Source organism: Lissotriton vulgaris, chromosome 4_1 (assembly GCF_964263255.1).
Source record: "Lissotriton vulgaris chromosome 4_1, aLisVul1.2, whole genome shotgun sequence".
NCBI lineage: Eukaryota > Metazoa > Chordata > Amphibia > Caudata > Salamandridae > Lissotriton > Lissotriton vulgaris.
The window spans coordinates 1393666369-1393686946 of record NC_141691.1 but is presented as its reverse complement, the minus strand read 5'-3'; positions in this window follow the sequence as shown (position 1 = coordinate 1393686946).

The window sequence follows — 20578 nt, the reverse complement described above, 5'->3', positions numbered from 1 at the left end:
GAACATTATTTTTTTTTAAACATATGTTATAATATTCCAGGCTAACGTACTTTCCCGGAAAATTTACAACTGTCCTGCAAGTAAAATATATTCCTTTTTCGAGAAAAAGGGCGTTTCTTCCTTCCATGACGGAGCCGTTGAGTAAAAGAGATTCGGCCTGCTGTCTTAGTCGCCGATACCCCTGATTATCAGATTCTTATCGATCACTTCATGTTGCAGAAATGAAAAACACAACTGCCCTTGACCATTTATCTTTACTGCGTTCCTACATATTATACCTTTTATCCGTCATGTAATTGGACTGCTTTATTTCACTTGCCTTTTACTGATTCGAAAACAGTGACTAAAAGTAAAAACTTTACCAATGTAAATACTACTACCGTGTTTTGTTTTAAAAACCTTTATTGTGAAAATGTCAGTATACAAATACGGGCCTATAACCACGTGGGCCGGCCACGGAGCAAACTGAAATCGTATATGATGAGGAGACATTTACACTGTAGAGGAACGTAACGAGCGGGCCATTAGGTTGCAAGAACAAAGGTGTCTAACAGTTGCGGAATCGGTGGACGTACATTTTGTAATTAAAATACGACAGGGCCACTTACAATAACATTTTCTAGATATACATTTGCGGGCAAGGAGTTACGAGTCCAATTTATACCGGCGCCATTTTGGGCGAGGCCGGGCAGGTCCAAGATATAGTCAAAATGTCTCCACCAACCATCGGCCAGACCAGAACCCCTTTCGGCCCTTTATGCTACAAGATGGTGTCTTCCATTCAGAAAATATTGTTGGCAGCATTTTGAAAGGAAACAGAAACAGCCGTTCTCCTAGTGAGTTTCACATTGTTACATTTAGGAAGAATGTTGAAGAGTAGTATGTGGAAAATCTGAAGCCATTTTTCTACAAACTCTCAATCAGACTTGGATGGAAAAAAAAATCCTGAAGAATGTACAAACTGAAAACCAATTTTTGTCTGTATAGCATCAACAGCAACGCTTGAGTCAGCTTTGTGTCAAGCCGCCATTTTCATTCAATCAATAGCGTCCCCCTGCACACATTCAGGGACCTGGTCGTGTCTTCAGATGAAACGGATTGTAGGAAAAGAAGCAGAAAGGAAAAGGAAAAAAGTTCCGCCGGACCTCGGGAGCCGGCCGCCTATGTCATGTGCGACCTTTGGCCACACCAGGGCAATAGTGAAGCTGCAGCAGGTGCAAATAAGCTTCAGACAGTCTTACAAGCACTGCTCAGAACTCTCAACTGAGGCACTCAACGTCCAGGACTTGCCATTCGGATCTTGGCGCCTTGTGCTGGTTCCGACCTATTCACACATCGGTCCACTACTGACATCACCTCATAAGCCAACGGGGCACCCCACGCCGACTTTCGGCGCAGCATTGTAGGATGGCCACACCAGTGCGGCAACTTGCTGGACACAACCTCGGTGCCATCCGGATCTCGGCGCGTTCGACTCACTGTACCGCAAGAGTGACCGGAACTCAGCTGGACACGCCGTCTTTCGGCGCAGCATTGTAGGATGGCCACACCAGTGCGGCAATTTGCTGGACACCACCTCGGTGCCATCCGGATCTCAGCGCGTTGTGCTGCCTTCGGCCTATTCGCACATCGGTCCGCTACTGACGCCGCCTCACGTGCCAACGGATTTTCTACGCTTTTTGTAGCCCTATGCCGCATAACAGGTCATGTGACTTGTTTATAAAACTTTTCATTGGTTCATTTTACTTTTGGTTTCCTAAAGATGGAAGGCTTGGTCATATGACCTAAAAATAACACTTTTCATTGGTTTAGAACATTTTTTTTTCCCAAACGATGAAAGCCCCACCTTGTTTCTGGATGTTTCAGACTAAAGCTGGCGTCAGCATGAGAGCACCACCATCTCGTAGCTCCGTCGTGGTCATTCCGCGAGCAATCATGGCAGCCGCTCCCCACCGGAAGCCTGCGGGAGTCGGGGGCCCCCAAGACTTTTGTAGAATCTTCACGGCTGAGGGGACGCTTTTCGAGAATGGAGCCCAAGCCCTAGCAGGCAAGCGTCCGAGTTCCAAGGTGTCCCAGGGCCATTTCAGTGGACCAGGCCCAAAACCGAAGAGCCGTCCGCCATTTTAAGAGTCATGTGGCAGCCGCCTATCGCTGCACTGCAAGAGTGGGAGCAACTCAACAACATGGTGAGCGAGACGCTGTAGCCGCAAGAGCGGGCACAACTCAGCTGGATGGCCGCCACCTGGGGAGGCCCGTTCACGCCGCCTCCCCCACACCCCCCCCCCTCCGGGCCGCCCCACGCCAATTTTCGGAGCAGCATTGTAGGATACCAAAACCAGTGCGGCAGTTTACTGGACATCACCTGGGTGCCATCAACATCTCAGCGCGTTCTGCTGCCTTGGGACTATTCGCACAACAGACCGCTACTGACGAGGCCTCCCCCCGCCCCACCCGGGACGCCCCACGCCAATTTTCGGAGCAGCATTGTAGGATACCAAAACCAGTGCGGCACCCAGGCGACATCACCTGGGTGCCGTCCAGAACTCAGCACGTTGTGCTGCCTTGGGACTATTCGCACAAAAGACAGCTTCTGACAATTGTTGCTTTTTTGGGTGAAAAATGTTTAAATGTTTTTACAGTTTTTGTTCCGTTCATTATAGTTAAAAGTTAATAAAGTTTTAAACTCTAACTTTGTTGGAGTGCTATATATGTTTAAAAAATCGGGTGAATGGGCCCTTGAATCGGGTTATTGTCATGTGTGGGCTTTGCAAGTGTACTGCTACAAGATCGGACATTTCAAACTCAAATGCACGTTCTTTTTCTTACCTTTCCGAAGCATGGAGCGCAATAGCAGGCAGAGAAAGGGTGATGCACGTGTTGAACACTGCCTGGCCTGGCAAGTTGCTGGCAGTGCCCCCCCCGCCCGCTCCTGAAAGAGGGCACACACACACCGCCGCCCCGAGTACTTCACAAATCTTTAAAAGACCATGCGCTTGTTCATGAGGCTTAAATGGTTTATCACCCCTTCTAGAACCCCTGCATCGACCCTCTGACGTTTCCTGGAAGAATTAGCACGTAACACAATACCAAGCCCTGTCAGCTGAAACCCCCGAGAAATCATGGGGCATATTATCAAGGGGGTTTATTTCCGCTTTTTGGGCTTTAAAAGCCAAAAAAAAAGAGATAAAATTATCTCCCTATTACCAAGCTGTCGCTAACACCAGTTAGTGACATCTAAAAGGAGATAGCGACCATCTTGGGCCCCGCTTTGCATATCAGTGATATTTATCACTAATGACATGCAAAGTGGGCGTGCCAAGATTTTAGCGACTGGAAACAGTCCCTAACCATCGCTATCTCCTATTACCAACTTTTGGAGATATTCGCGCTAAGCGCAAATATCTCCAAAACCTAACACCTGCCCTGAGCAGTTTTAGCCATGTTATCCAATGGGAAGTGGATAACATGGCTAAGAGCATTTGCTGGATAATGCATGAATATCGCTGACTTTTCAACGATATTCATGCATTGCAGCCGTTTTTTATCGCATTTGCGATAAACCTTGCTAATAGCAAGGTTTATGTGCGATAAAATTCGCCGATGTGCGGCGATAATTTTTGTCTCTAAACAAGTTAGAGACAAAAATTATCGCTAGTTGTTGATAATATGCCCCCGGGTTTTTGCTTGCAGGAATCGGGAGGCGGGAGACTAGCACTGAAATCAGTAGTCTCACGCCTGAATCGGGAGGGTTGGCATGTCTGGATACTCTACAGCTGGGGCCATAAACTACATCCGCAGGGCTAGGTGATAGCCTAGGTCCGGCCTGGACAATCGGACACAGAGGAAGAGGAGTGTCAGAGGGTGCGGTAGTGAATAGGGTGAAAGGGAGGTGTCGGGCGGGCACAGGGTGTGATTCTCAGAGAAGAGCAGCGCAGATGGGGGAAGTATATGGCCCATGCATGAGAGAAAGAGCGGGGGTGACCAGTGCGTGGGGGAGATGCTTGCAAGGGTGGGGAGCCATGCTGAGGATCGGCGGCGTGCAGAGAGTGGCCCTGGTCAAGGCATCTAAAATGGCTGCCGTGCACGACAAAATTGTGGCATTGGACAAAAACGCAAGATGGCGCAGACAATGTTTATCAATAAGGATTCATTTATAACAAAATATTTACTCGCAGTGACAAAATGGTGGTCAACACTTCCTGATTTCCATCGAATCGAACGTTAACAAACGTCACGCAGCAAAAAAAAAAAAAAAAAAGCTCACGCACAGAGCAGTTTTTAGCCATGTTATCCAATGGAAGGTGGATAACATGGCTAAGAGCATTTGCTGGATAATGCATGAATATCGCTGACTTTTCAGCGATATTCATGCATTGTGGCCGATGTGCGGCGATAATTTTTGTCTCTAAACAATTAAAACGAAGCACAAAATGGCGAATTCCCGTTTCGCTACCAGTTTGCGGCCCAGTTCGCGGCCCGTGAAGCGCTTCTACCGTGAAAAATCATTTTTTTTTTATTTTCCCCACGGGACCCTTTAATAACCCCAACAACATTCCTAGGGGGTCAAGAGGGGTATACCTTGCCCCCTTTCAATAAATTCCCCCTTCGTTTTTCACCTCTTCTTCTCTCTCGATCCTACCGAGAGATAAGATGGCGGCCGCTCCGGACTGTTTAGAATGTTGACAGACACCGGAGAGCCAATCAGCTTTCTGCGCGCAAAGTTCCGATACGCGAAAAGTTTGCTAACCGGATCGCTGCCCGGAGCGCTGTTACAGATATATATCTTGATTTAAACGTTAATTTCTCAAAATCCACTGAAGCACATATATTGAGACCTAGCAAAGGCACATCGGGCTAACAGTCCCTACAATTTTGCCAAGTTTCGTGAAAATCCATTCAGCCGTTCGGGCTAAAAGTGAGTCCAACCGCCCTATGGAAATTAACATGGGAAAAACGCGTTTTGGGACCCCCCTTTTTTCTCGGCCCCCCCTTGAGGAAACCCCCCCAAATGTTCAGGGGCTGCTCAGAAACAAAATGTGCCATTTTCCTGAAAATTTCAGCCGATTCCGTCCACAAACGCCAAAGTTATTAGACATAGAATTTTCAAAAATGCCATAGGGAAAAAATCCTAACTATATATACCTACTGGCGACCGCCAGTAGGTAATATATATATTTATATATATATATATATATATATATATATATATATATATACACATATATCTATATATATATATATATATACTAGCAGCCCTTCCCGACGTTGTCCGGGTATGAATTGCTGCCGGCCAGTAGTATATTGTTTTGTAGGATTTCGTTTTGATAGCATTTCTTATCTGTGACAGGCCTGTGAAACGCTCCGATTCACAGTGCACTGCTGATGCACTTAAGAGTGTGAGTTCAATTGTGTGTGAACTCGAGTTTCCCTACTTTATTTTTCCTTGCAATATTATTTAGCGCCAACATGGCATGAGCACAATTTACATTACAGAAGAACACATTCATTTGTGGTAGGCACGGGGGACAAAGCGATTTGCCTGGAATCACAGGATGTTGAGCTGATGCCGAGATTCGAACGTAGCTCCCCAGTAAGTATGGGCGGAAAATCCGTTACGCTTGCGGATTTTGCGGATTTTCGGTAAATTCGCAATCCGCGAGATTTGCGAATTTCCCGCAAAATCCGCAAATTCGCACGCAGCGGATTTTTTTTTTCTTGGTGATACAATTTTGCGGCGCGCGGCGTTTATCATCATTTGCCGAGTTACTTTTCTTGATATTTTGCGAGTGCTGCGCCATTTTGGATCTTGCTGCGGGATCCCGCGGGAATTTGGCAAGCGCGATTACGTAATCGCGGCTTGCCAACTTTTACAGCGAGCGTTTGACAACGCGAGTACGCCGTGATCACGTATCGCGGTACTTCGCAATTGCGAGCTTTGAGATGCGGCGAGCAGCAACAATCTCGCACACGCGAAAATATAAAATTTGCAATTCTGCACAAGAAATCCACCAGCAAGCAGCATAAACCTTCTTGAAATGCTGATTTTTATCTGAATAACTCCTTAGGTTGACATTTGCCCTCATTTTTTTTGCGAGGAGTCCATTTTGGGGAGGGGGGGGTGGGAGGACGGAAGTGCCCCACAGTCTTCAACTTCCTGTTCCTGTCCAGCAGGCTCCTCCCAGTGCTTTGTCCATCTCCTGGTCACTTTTCATTTGGATCTGGAGCTGGAAGGATTACTTTTTGTGGATGCTGCTGGATATTTGGATTTGAGGCCTTTTTGACTTTCTTTGGATCACTTTTGGATTAGGAATTTCACAAGTAAGTTTGTTTGGGGCATTACAGTTGCTGCAAGTACAATTTTTGAATTTTCGATTTTTGGGCTGTTTTGGGGCCTTTTGCCCAGGGGTACTCAGTGGTGGGTGCACTGAGTCTTTCTGTGGGGTGTTTTGAATTTAAACATCATGGAGGGGCTGGGTGGCTTGGGATTGTGCTGATTTTTCTGTGATTTTCGTTTTTTTGGCCTGTTGTGGCCTTTTCACCCGGGGTAGTGAGTGATGCATGTGCCTAGTCTTTCTGTGGGTTGTCTTGAATTTAAACATCATGGAGGGGCTGGATCATGGCATGGGATTGTGCTGATTTTTCTGTGATTTTCGTTTTTTGGGCCTGTTGTGGATGGACAGGCTATGTGGTTGGGGGCCATTTTGAGTGCTGCTACAGGCCCTGGCCATGTGCTGTGATGAAGGGGGCCATTTTGAATGTAGGGAGTGTTCCCAGGCCTGCACCCATTTTGCCTAGCTTTCATCCATTATGCCCAGGGCCCAGGGGTAGTGAGTGGTGCATGTGCCTAGTCTTTCTGTGGGTTTTCTTGAATTTAAACATCATGGCATGGGATTGTGGTGATTTTTCTGTGATTTTCGTTTTTTGGGCCTGTTGTGGATGGACAGGCCATGTGGTTGGGGGCCATTTTGAGTGCTGCTACAGGCCCTGGCCACGTGCTGTGATGGAGGGGGCCATTTTGAATGCAGGGAGTGTTCTCAGGCCTGCACCCATTTTGCCTAGCTTTCATCCATTATGCCCAGGGCCCAGGGGTAGTGAGTGGTGCATGTGCCTAGTCTTTCTGTGGGTTGTCTTGAATATAAACATCATGGCATGGGATTCTGGTGATTTTTCAGTGATTTTCGTTTTTTGGGCCTGTTGTGGATGGACAGGCCATGTGGTTGGGGGCCATTTTGAGTGCTGCTACAGGCCCTGGCCATGTGCTGTGATGGAGGGGGCCATTTTGAATGCAGGGAGTGTTCTCAGGCCTGCACCCATTTTGCCTAGCTTTCATCCAATATGCCCAGGGCCCAGGGGTAGTGAGTGGTGCATGTGCCTAGTCTTTCTGTGGGTTGTCTTGAATTTAAACATCATGGCATGGGATTGAGCTGATTTTTCTGTGATTTTCGTTTTTTGGGCCTGTTGTGGATGGACAGGCCATGTGGTTGGGGGCCATTTTGAGTGCTGCTACAGGCCCTGGCCATGTGCTGTGATGGAGGGGGCCATTTTGAATGCAGGGAGTGTTCTCAGGCCTGCACCCATTTTGCCTAGCTTTCATCCATTATGCCCAGGGCCCAGGGGTAGTGAGTGGTGCATGTGCCTAGTCTTTCTGTGTGTTGTCTTGAATTTAAACATCATGGCATGGGATTGTGCTGATTTTTCTGTGATTTTCGTTTTTTGGGCCTGTTGTGGATGGACAGGCCATGTGGTTGGGGGCCATTTTGAGTGCTGCTACAGGCCCTGGCCATGTGCTGTGATGGAGGGGGCCATTTTGAATGCAGGGAGTGTTCTCAGGCCTGCACCCATTTTGCCTAGCTTTCATCCATTATGCCCAGGGCCCAGGGGTAGTGAGTGGTGCATGTGCCTAGTCTTTCTGTGGGTTGTCTTGAATTTAAACATCATGGCATGGGATTGTGCTGATTTTTCTGTGATTTTCGTTTTTTGGGCCTGTTGTGGATGGACAGGCCATGTGGTTGGGGGCCATTTTTAGTGCTGCTACAGGCCCTGGCCATGTGCTGTGATGGAGGGGCCCATTTTGAATGCAGGGAGTGTTCTCAGGCCTGCACCCATTTTGCCTAGCTTTCATCCATTATGCCCAGGGCCCAGGGGTAGTGAGTGGTGCATGTGCCTAGTCTTTCTGTGGGTTGTCTTGAATTTAAACATCATGGCATGGGATTGTGCTGATTTTTCTGTGATTTTCGTTTTCTGGGCCTGTTGTGGATGGACAGGCCATGTGGTTGGGGGCCATTTTGAGTGCTGCTACAGGCCCTGGTCATGTGCTGTGATGGAGGGGGCCATTTTGAATGCAGGGAGTGTTCTCAGGCCTGCACCCATTTTGCCTAGCTTTCATCCATTATGCCCAGGGCCCAGGGGTAGTGAGTGGTGCATGTGCCTAGTCTTTCTGTGGGTTGTCTTGAATATAAACATCATGGCATGGGATTCTGGTGATTTTTCAGTGCTTTTCGTTTTTTTGGGCCTGTTGTGGATGGACAGGCCATGTGGTTGGGGGCCATTTTGAGTGCTGCTACAGGCCCTGGCCATGTGCTGTGATGGAGGGGGCCATTTTGAATGCAGGGAGTGTTCTCAGGCCTGCACCCATTTTGCCTAGCTTTCATCCAATATGCCCAGGGCCCAGGGGTAGTGAGTGGTGCATGTGCCTAGTCTTTCTGTGGGTTGTCTTGAATTTAAACATCATGGCATGGGATTGAGCTGATTTTTCTGTGATTTTCGTTTTTTGGGCCTGTTGTGGATGGACAGGCCATGTGGTTGGGGGCCATTTTGAGTGCTGCTACAGGCCCTGGCCATGTGCTGTGATGGAGGGGGCCATTTTGAATGCAGGGAGTGTTCTCAGGCCTGCACCCATTTTGCCTAGCTTTCATCCATTATGCCCAGGGCCCAGGGGTAGTGAGTGGTGCATGTGCCTAGTCTTTCTGTGGGTTGTCTTGAATTTAAACATCATGGCATGGGATTGTGCTGATTTTTCTGTGATTTTCGTTTTTTGGGCCTGTTGTGGATGGACAGGCCATGTGGTTGGGGGCCATTTTGAGTGCTGCTACAGGCCCTGGCCATGTGCTGTGATGGAGGGGGCCATTTTGAATGCAGGGAGTGTTCTCAGGCCTGCACCCATTTTGCCTAGCTTTCATCCATTATGCCCAGGGCCCAGGGGTAGTGAGTGGTGCATGTGCCTAGTCTTTATGTGGGTTGTCTTGAATTTAAACATCATGGCATTGGATTGTGCTGATTTTTCTGTGATTTTCGTTTTTTGGGCCTGTTGTGGATGGGCAGGCCATGTGGTTGGGGGCCATTTTTAGTGCTGCTACAGGCCCTGGCCATGTGCTGTGATGGAGGGGGCCATTTTGAATGCAGGGAGTGTTCTCAGGCCTGCACCCATTTTGCCTAGCTTTCACCCATTATGCCCAGGGCCCAGGGGTAGTGAGTGGTGCATGTGCCTAGTCTTTCTGTGGGTTGTCTTGAATTTAAACATCATGGCATGGGATTGTGCTGATTTTTCTGTGATTTTCGTTTTCTGGGCCTGTTGTGGATGGACAGGCCATGTGGTTGGGGGCCATTTTGAGTGCTGCTACAGGCCCTGGCCATGTGCTGTGATGGAGGGGGACATTTTGAATGCAGGGAGTGTTCTCAGGCCTGCACCCATTTTGCCTAGCTTTCATCCATTATGCCCAGGGCCCAGGGGTAGTGAGTGGTGCATGTGCCTAGTCTTTCTGTGGGTTGTCTTGAATTTAAACATCATGGCATGGGATTGTGCTGATTTTTCTGTGATTTTCGTTTTCTGGGCCTGTTGTGGATGGACAGGCCATGTGGTTGGGGGCCATTTTGAGTGCTGCTACAGGCCCTGGCCATGTGCTGTGATGGAGAGGGCCATTTTGAATGCAGGGAGTGTTCTCAGGCCTGCTCCCATTTTGCCTAGCTTTCATCCAATATGCCCAGGGCCCAGGGGTAGTGAGTGGTGCATGTGCCTAGTCTTTCTGTGGGTTGTCTTGAATGTAAACATCATGGCATGGGATTGTGCTGATTTTTCTGTGATTTTCGTTTTTTGGGCCTGTTGTGGATGGACAGGCCATGTGGTTGGGGGCCATTTTGAGTGCTGCTACAGGCCCTGGCCATGTGCTGTGATGGAGGGGGCCATTTTGAATGCAGGGAGTGTTCTCAGGCCTGCACCCATTTTGCCTAGCTTTCATCCAATATGCCCAGGGCCCAGGGGTAGTGAGTGGTGCATGTGCCTAGTCTTTCTGTGGGTTGTCTTGAATTTAAACATCATGGCACGGGATTGAGCTGATTTGTCTGTGATTTTCGTTTTTTGGGCCTGTTGTGGATGGACAGGCCATGTGGTTGGGGGCCATTTTGAGTGCTGCTACAGGCCCTGGCCATGTGCTGTGATGGAGGGGGCCATTTTGAATGCAGGGAGTGTTCTCAGGCCTGCACCCATTTTGCCTAGCTTTCATCCATTATGCCCAGGGCCCAGGGGTAGTGAGTGGTGCATGTGCCTAGTCTTTCTGTGGGTTGTCTTGAATTTAAACATCATGGCATGGGATTGTGCTGATTTGTCTGTGATTTTCGTTTTTTGGGCCTGTTGTGGATGGACAGGCCATGTGGTTGGGGGCCATTTTGAGTGCTGCTACAGGCCCTGGCCATGTACTGTGATGGAGGGGGCCATTTTGAATGCAGGGAATGTTCTCAGGCCTGCACCCATTTTGCCTAGCTTTCATCCATTATGCCCAGGGCCCAGGGGTAGTGAGTGGTGCATGTGCCTAGTCTTTCTGTGGGTTGTCTTGAATTTAAACATCATGGCATGGGATTGTGCTGATTTTTCTGTGATTTTCGTTTTTTGGGCCTGTTGTGGATGGACAGGCCATGTGGTTGGGGGCCATTTTGAGTGCTGCTACAGGCCCTGGCCATGTGCTGTGATGGAGGGGGCCATTTTGAATGCAGGGAGTGTTCTCAGGCCTGCACCCATTTTGCCTAGCTTTCATCCATTATGCCCAGGGCCCAGGGGTAGTGAGTGGTGCATGTGCCTAGTCTTTCTGTGGGTTGTCTTGAATTTAAACATCATGGCATGGGATTGTGCTGATTTTTCTGTGATTTTCGGTTTTTGGCCTGTTGTAGTGGCCTTTTCACCAAGGGTAGTGACTAGTGAGAGTTGCATGTGCCTAGTCTTTCTGTGGGGTGTCTTGAATTTAAGCATCATGGAGGGCATGGGATTGTGCTGATTTTTCTCTTTTTTTTACGATGTTTTTGGGGTGTATAACTGAACTGATGTTCCTCTGTCTTCCATTGTTTTTAGGTGCACAAGACTCAAGAGAACCACCAGTGCCAGGAAGAAGTCCCGCAGCGGTGTGTGTGTGCAGCATAACGTCACGCGACGTCACGTCTGGCCTCAGACAACTCTACAATTCGTGCAACTGCGGCCTGCTGTCTGACCTGCTCTGAAGAAGATGGCCCCAAAAAAAGGACTCCGTAGCTCCTCTAGCAAGAAAGTTGCTAGTAAGGAGCAGAAGAAGCAAGTTACCAAGGAGGCTGGTGTGCCGGCCGCCGCGTTTTTTGGGAGCAAAAAAAAAAGTATGCCTGCAGCAGCAGCAGGATCTTCTGGGGACCAAGCTGGGAGCAGCACCCCCGCTCCATTGGGTTCAGTGCCTCCACCACCACGCCAACTTAAGTCAAAGCCCTAGAGTGCTTCAGAGGCAGTCAGTGTACTTCTCCAATCACCATCGACCAGTGATGTTGGCTCATCGCAAGAAAGTAGCAGCAATGTCCCTGAATCAACACAGGTTGTTGTAACTCATCTGACAAGTGCTGAACAACCACAGCCGCAACAACAACACCATGTGCAAGTACAAGCCCAAGTACATGTGGAAGGAGAGGCAGCGCAAGGAGATGCGCAAGCAGAGGTGCATGGAGGGTCACAAGTGCCCACAATAGTTGTTCCTCCCGAAGTAGGGGCACATCAGGAAATCGACAATCAAGCCGAGGTATCATTGGAAGCCACTCCTCCTGATGATCATTCATTGTCTTCCACATCCCTAGCAAGGAAAAGATCAAGGGGGGTGTCTACATCTTCTTCAAGCCCACCTCCTTCTGATGAACTGGATGAAAATTGGGAACCACCACGGCCGTCTGAGAGTGAGGCACACCATGATCTGACAAAGGTACCTAAGCGTAAAAGGAAGGTCGTCGAAAAACTCATAGCTATGGAGTGTGATGAGGCTCAACAAGAAGTGAGGGATACTGCTGCTGATGAAGCCTCTCACGATGACGACGAGCCAGTCATCATAAAGGTCACTGCAGCCCCAGCGGGCATGCAGCAAAGAGACATTTTGACCCTATCCCGAGAAGCTGCTGAGCGTGATGATGATGTCGACGAGGAGGCAATGGAAACACAACAATCATTGGATTTGGAGTTATCTAGTACACCAACACCTACCGCTTCCATATTTCTTCCTCACAAGAAGGGACCTCCATCCACCTCGACCTCAATTAGTGGTGGTGAAAGTGCAAAACGTACTGAAGTTCGGCAATCCACATCCTCCACTTCATCTGGCATTAGCAGCAGGACCACCACCACCAGTATCGCCGCCTCCTCCGGCCCCCAAAGACATTTCAAGTCTCCAGTTTGGGACTTCTTTAGTGTTTGCCCAAAAAAGGAAAACGTAGCCATTTGTAGCATTTGTAAGCTTCGAGTTAGTCGTGGTAAGTTTGGTACCAACTATGGTACCGGAGGCCAGAGAGGTCATCTTAAGAGAACGCACGCTGTCCAATGGCTTGCGCACCTAGATGCGGTCAAGGAAGCCCGAATTGCACGTAATGAAAACGTTGATTTTTCATCTGATGATGACGAGGAGGAAGAAGACGATTCAAACACTTCACTTACACCCAGTACCCCTGTCAGCAGCACACCCCATGTGAGCCACACTAAGAGTGTGCGAGAGAGTGAGACATCAATGCGAAAAAGTTCATCAGCGAGCGTAACTGGGTCGAAGATATCATCATCATCATCCCGTAAATCCTTGGTCCAGGGCAACATTAAAAAGATGTCGTTTACAGAAGCGCAATATGAACGCAACCACCCACTGACGCATCTGTATAACACTAAGCTGGCTAAAATGCTAGCTCTGGACCTTCTCCCTTTTTCTTTTGTAGAAGGGGTTGGTTTTCTAGAATTAGTGGCAGCGCTCTGCCCTAAATGGAAGGTTCCTAGCCGGTTCTATTTTGCCCGAGTTGCGGTTCCAGCACTACATGAAGATGTTCTGAAGGTGATTGGGGCAGCTTTGCAGAAGAGTGCTGTTCACACTATACATCTGACAACAGACATGTGGACCAGTGGCGCAGGCGCTGATTACATGTGCATCACTGCACACTGGGTCTCTTTTTCAGGGGCTAAAGCAAAGCTAAACACAGGTGTTGACCCGGACATTGTTTTTAAAGCTGCTCGGAAACATGCAACACTAGCCATGTTTGGTTTGGAGAAACGTCACACAGCAGAAAACATTTTGGATGTCTTTAACACAAAGGTCCTTAACTGGCTGTCCCCAAAAAAACGCCAGGTTGGTTATGTTTCCACGGACAATGGCGCCAATATAGTTAAGGCCATGAAGCTGGGTGACTATTTCAGAGTGCCGTGTTTGGCGCACTGTATAAACCTGGTTGTCCAAAAATTCTTGGGTAATAAAGACAGTGCAGCGTACAGAGTAGTGGACACCTGCCAAAAAATGTGCAACCATTTCAGCCATTCTTTTAAGGCCCGGAAGCAGCTGAGGAGCCTGCTATATGAACGTCAAATGCCAGTGAAAGCAGTCATCCAGGAGGTGGTAACACGTTGGAACTCAACCTTCTACATGCTTGAGCGTCTGTATGAGCAGTATACGGTACTCGATCACTATTTCTTAACACAGGGTACAGCTCAGAAGGAGGACCTGAGGATGGGTGCGGCACAATGGAACATAGTTAAAAGCCTGACACGCATGCTTCGTCCTTTTGAGTTCTTCACGCGTGCAGTCAGCAAGGAGGACTGTAATTTGGGAAAAGCTATCCCATTGTTGTACATGCTGGAGCACCAACTGAAGGAGGTGTGTTCTGTGTTTGAAAAAGATGAAAAAAACCAAGACTCTTTTGTTCTGGCTGAGAAATTATTAGAGCACCTACAAGGTGATGAACGTCTTAAAATGATCCACTCAAACCAGCATTACATTTGTGCTACTATTCTGGATCCACGCTACAAAAAGGCGCTGGCAGGCCAAGCATTTTTTCCTTTTGCTGATGAAGATGTTACAAAGTACAAACAGTGGATAGCCTCCTCAGCCAAGAGGTTTGAAAGAGAACGGCAGCAAATTGAAGGAGAAGGCAGTACATCAGCATCAGCAGGCCATCCCCAGTCACAACAATCCTCTTCTGCACCTGTGGCTGCGGCACAAGTGACCTCTCAGCCGTTAAAGAGACCGGCAACCGGATCATCTGCACGACCAGACACAACAGTAACATTGGAAGCTGAAGAGGATTGGCTAGCTCGGATTGGGTTTGGTTCTCAAAAGGTCACAGCAACAGCTAAGCAAAGAGGAGGAACCTTGGAGGAGAACCTTGATTCGATGGTCAAGGACTATCTGAATGACTCAACAGAGGTCTATGTTAATGCTGACCCATTGGCGTATTGGCATGGGAAAAAAGAATTGTGGCCACAGCTCACCAACCTGGCTTTAAACTACTTGTCTTGCCCACTCGCGAGCGTGTCTTCTGAACGTGTTTTCAGTGCTGCTGGTGGCATTGTAACTTCCAAACGGAGCCGCCTCTCGCCCAAAAATGTGAAGAGGTTAACAATGATCAAGATGAATCAGCACCTCATACCACCAGATTTCAGAGTACGAGAAAGCACGCCGGATGAAGACGAGGTGGACAGCAACATAGATGAGGGAATTTCTACTCTGTCAGGTGACACTGACCTCACCCTGCCTGAATTCGCAGAGTATGATGACGAAGCCTTATTCTTATTCACGGACCGTGATACCGAGCCCTGAAAATGAGACAACAAATCACTAACTTTCTTTTTCGTCCTTATTCACTTTTATTCCTGTGTGTCTGTCTTTCTTTGTTGTGCACAGTTAATATAATTCAAACTTTAATCAGATAATCACAAAAACAAGCCCATCAGCAGAACTGTCTTCACTTGTTTGCTAATTGATTTGAAGGTGCCGCAGTCTGCATTCCTCAGGTTCACAAGTTCAGAAGAACATGCTCCTCTATCGTCCTCCTCCAGACTCCTATTTCCATCAAAGCAGAGGGCTGGTTTACGCCCAATGAAGAAAGACTCAGCACTTGTGGGGGTGTTGTTCTACCTCTTTGCAGGTGAGTTGACGGCTCTGGGGCCATTGCTGGGAAGCTCTAATACCGGATAAAAGTGGTTTGGACCAAATCCCAGGCGGAATTTTTTGTGTGTTTTTGATGACTTGCTTGCCTTTGAGGTGCTCTTAGGGGGGGTTCCGTCTGTTTGTGGGTGAGTTTCGGGGTCCGTGAGCACTGCTGGGACACTCTAATCTTGATTGCATTTGCTTTTCACGAAGGCCGAGAAATATTGTAAGTAGGAGATGTTGCTTTTGGCCTGTTTGGGGGTGTTATGCTTTTTGGCGGGTGGGTTGGCGGGTCTTGGGCCATTCCTGGGAAGGTCTAATACCGGGTAGAAGTGGTTGGGACAAAATCCACGCCGATTTTTTTGTTGCTATTTCTGACATTTTGCTCAATGTAGCATTTTCGGGGGCCTGTTTGGGGGGCTTCCTGGTGTTTGTGGGTGGGTTTCGGGGTCTGGGAGCCATGCTGGCTATGGATACTTTACTTTGCAAGAGGTTTGAAGCAAATCCATGGTGGCAGAGGGGAGTTAGGGCCTAGCTGCAGAGCGCGCGCGGAGTGATTTGGGAAATTTGGAAAAAAATGACTAAGTCCCCATTTTTGTACTTTTGCTCTTTGGCTGTTTGGGGGTCTTCTACTCGTTTTCTCCTGGGTTGACGGCTCTGGGGCCATTGCTGGGAAGCCCTAATACCGGATAAAAGTGGTTTGGACCAAATCCCAGGCGGAATTTTTTTTGTGTTTTTGATCACTTGCTTGCCTTTGAGGTGCTCTTAGGGGGGGTTCCGTCTGTTTGTGGGTGAGTTTCGGGGTCCGTGAGCACTGCTGGGACACTCTAATCTTGATTGCATTTGCTTTTCAGGAAATCCGTGGTGGCAAACCGGACTTATGGCCTAGCTACGCAGCGCGTTTGGACCGAAGGCCGAGAAATATTGTAAGTAGGAGATGTTGCTTTTGGCCTGTTTGGGGGTGTTATGCTTTTTGGCGGGTGGGTTGGCGGGTCTTGGGCCATTCCTGGGAAGGTCTAATACCGGGTAGAAGTGGTTGGGACAAAATCCACGCCGATTTTTTTTGCTATTTCTGACATTTTGCTCAATGTAGCGTTTTTGGGGGCCTGTTTGGGGGGCTTCCTGGTGTTTGTGGGTGGGTTTCGGGGTCTGGGAGCACTGCTGGCTATGGATACTTTACTTTGCAAGAGGTTTGAAGCAAATCCATGGTGGCAGAGGGGAGTTAGGGCCTAGCTGCAGAGCGCGCGCGGAGTGATTTGGGAAATTTGGAAAAAAATGACTAAGTCCCCATTTTTGTACTTTTGCTCTTTGGCTGTTTGAGGGTCTTCTACTCGTTTTCTCCTGGGTTGACGGCTCTGGGGCCATTGCTGGGAAGCTCTAATACCGGATAAAAGTGGTTTGGACCAAATCCCAGGCGGAAATTCTTTTGTGTTTTTGATGACTTGCTTGCCTTTGAGGTGCTCTTAGGGGGGGTTCCGTCTGTTTGTGGGTGAGTTTCGGGGTCCGTGAGCACTGCTGGGACACTCTAATCTTGATTGCATTTGCTTTTCAGGAAATCCGTGGTGGCAAACCGGACTTATGGCCTAGCTACGCAGCGCGTTTGGACCGAAGGCCGAGAAATATTGTAAGTAGGAGATGTTGCTTTTGGCCTGTTTGGGGGTGTTATGCTTTTTGGAAGGTGGGTTGACGGGTCTTTGGCCATTCCTGGGAAGGTCTAATACCGGGTAGAAGTGGTTGGGACAAAATCCACGCCGATTTTTTGTTGTTGCTATTTCTGACATTTTGCTCAATGTAGCGTTTTCGGGGGCCTGTTTGGGGGGCTTCCTGGTGTTTTTGGGTGGGTTTCGGGGTCTGGGAGCACTGCTGGCTATAGATACTTTACTTTGCAAGAGGTTTGAAGCAAATCCATGGTGGCAGAGGCGAGTTAGGGCCTAGCTGCAGAGCGCGCGCGGAGTGATTTGGGAAATTTGGAAAAAAATGACTAAGTCCCCATTTTTGTACTTTTGCTCTTTGGCTGTTTGGGGGTCTTCTACTCGTTTTCTCCTGGGTTGACGGCTCTGGGGCCATTGCTGGGAAGCCCTAATACCGGATAAAAGTGGTTTGGACCAAATCCCAGGCGGAATTTATTTTGTGTTTTTGATCACTTGCTTGCCTTTGAGGTGCTCTTAGGGGGGGTTCCGTCTGTTTGTGGGTGAGTTTCGGGGTCCGTGAGCACTGCTGGGACACTCTAATCTTGATTGCATTTGCTTTTCAGGAAATCCGTGGTGGCAAACCGGACTTATGGCCTAGCTACGCAGCGCGTTTGGACCGAAGGCCGAGAAATATTGTAAGTAGGAGATGTTGCTTTTGGCCTGTTTGGGGGTGTTATGCTTTTTGGCGGGTGGGTTGGCGGGTCTTGGGCCATTCCTGGGAAGTGCTAATACCGGGTGGAAGTGGTTGGGACAAAATCCACGCCGAAAAGCCTTTTGGCACTTTTTGTAACTTAGGGTTCGTTAGCCCTAGCAGCAGGATTGCATGTGTTTCGGGGTGTTCTACATTTTTGCAACTGAGTTCTGGGGTCTTAGAGCACTCGTGAGAATGTGTAATTTTGGTTGCAAGTCATTTGAAGAAAATCCATGGTGGGAAAGGGGGGATTTGGCATAGTTAAAGAAAGCCTTTGCCACTATTCTTAACTTAGGGTTCGTTAGGGTTAGCAGTATTTCGATTGCATGTGTTTGGGTGGGGGGGTTTTCGAGTCTTGGAGCAATGCTGGCTATGGATACTTTTGCTTGGTTGCTTGCAAGTGGTTTGAATGCAATCCACGGTGGGTAAGGGGGTATTTGGGCCTACTTTTACTTTCAAAGTACGTTTTGTCATCAGTTTTCTGCTAGGCCTCGTTTTTTGCGATTTGATTGGGGGTCTTCTACATTTTTGCGACTGGCTTTAGTAAGGGTCTGGGTGAGAGCACTGCTGGGAAGATCTAATTTTGTTCTAAAACACAGTTTACAGTACACCTAGCTTGAGGGGAAAGATCCTCTACATTAATTTGTCCATACTTATTTATCCTTCAAAAGGTGACTCAGACAGAGTACGCACTGTCAAAAATATTGTACTGTCTACTAGGAAAATCAAAGTGTGAGTTTTTGCACTCCACAGCCTACATACCTTATATTTATTTATCAGTGGTGTTGTAATATTATATCACTTCCTGTTTTTCGTTGAATAATTACAGGCCGGGTTTCAGTCTGTGCAATGGGGAAAAAAGGATGGAGTCAGGCTTCACATTAGCGAGCCGCAATTCAGCATCCGCCAGGCAGGGAGTGGACCGGGTGTCTTCTGGTCACCAACATTGATGGACGAAGCGTCAGATGGAATGGAGGAGTGCCGCTAATAAGAGGATTTTTTTTCTGCATGCAACTTACTTACCAAATTCAACAGGACAACTACAACAACATACAGATACAGTCTCCATTGTGTTTTTCTAGGACTGTGACTGCATTTCTTGGATCTCTCTCTGCTTCTAAATTGATCCTTTAACACATCACTTAGTCCACTCCACTATCACATCTGCACCACACATAGTCATTTGTAAGTGCTCCTACGTAATTCGCAAGTCGCAGCACGCCCCAGCCCGTAGAGGACTGGGATGGCCCCAATGATGAAGCATGTCACCAAGGGGCAACCCTGGTGAGTGAGGGGACACCTAGAAAAAGAGCAATTTCTCCTTTTCTATCTACTACACCTTCTAGACCAACCCCATTGAGTGTTGTGAATGGATTTATAGTGACCAGCAAGGCTCTCAGGTATCTGGCAACAGAGACCTTATGTTGAATATAGTTATCAATAATTCCACACACGCCCTGTTCTGTCGCATTCTTTCTCCCACAGTTGTCGAAAGTACTACTTACTTTTCACTGACATGCATGCACTAGTGCATGCACTTTCAAAGATTGATGGATAGGTTTGTACCCAAAGCTTTGTTTATGTTCAATTGTTTGTCCATGCTGTGCTTTTTTTACAGGGTGTCTTCTGGTGGTGACCAACATCGATGGACGAAGCGTCAGCTGCAATGGAGGAGTGCCGCTAATAAGAGGATTTTTTTTCTGCATGCAACTTACTTACCAAATTCAACAGGACAACTACAACAACATACAGATACAGTATCCATTGTGTTTTTCTAGGACTGTGACTGCATTTCTTGGATCTCTCTCTGCTTCTAAATTGATCCTTTAACACATCACTTAGTCCACTCCACTATCACATCTGCACCACACATAGTCATTTGTAAGTGCTCCTACGTAATTCGCAAGTCGCAGCACGCCCCAGCCCGTAGAGGACTGGGATGGCCCCAATGATGAAGCATGTCACCAAGGGGCAACCCTGGTGAGTGAGGGGACACCTAGAAAAAGAGCAATTTCTCCTTTTCTATCTACTACACCTTCCAGACCAACCCCATTGAGTGTTGTGAATGGATTTATAGTGACCAGCAAGGCTCTCAGGTATCTGGCAACAGAGACCTTATGTTGAATATAGTTATCAATAATTCCACACACGCCCTGTACTGTCGCATTCTTTCTCCCACAGTTGTCGAAAGTACTACTTACTTTTCACTGACATGCATGCACTAGTGCATGCACTTTCAAAGATTGATGGATAGGTTTGTACCCAAAGCTTTGTTTATGTTCAATTGTTTGTCCATGCTGTGCTTTTTTTACAGGGTGTCTTCTGGTGGTGACCAACATCGATGGACGAAGCGTCAGCTGCAATGGAGGAGTGCCGCTAATAAGAGGATTTTTTTTCTGCATGCAACTTACTTACCAAATTCAACAGGACAACTACAACAACATACAGATACAGTATCCATTGTGTTTTTCTAGGACTGTGACTGCATTTCTTGGATCTCTCTCTGCTTCTAAATTGATCCTTTAACACATCACTTAGTCCACTCCACTATCACATCTGCACCACACATAGTCATTTGTAAGTGCTCCTATGTAATTCGCAAGTCGCAGCACGCCCCAGCCCGTAGAGGACTGGGATGGCCCCGATGATGAAGCATGTCACCAAGGGGCAACCCTGGTGAGTGAGGGGACACCTAGAAAAAGAGCAATTTCTCCTTTTCTATCTACTACACCTTCCAGACCAACCCCATTGAGTGTTGTGAATGGATTTATAGTGACCAGCAAGGCTCTCAGGTATCTGGCAACAGA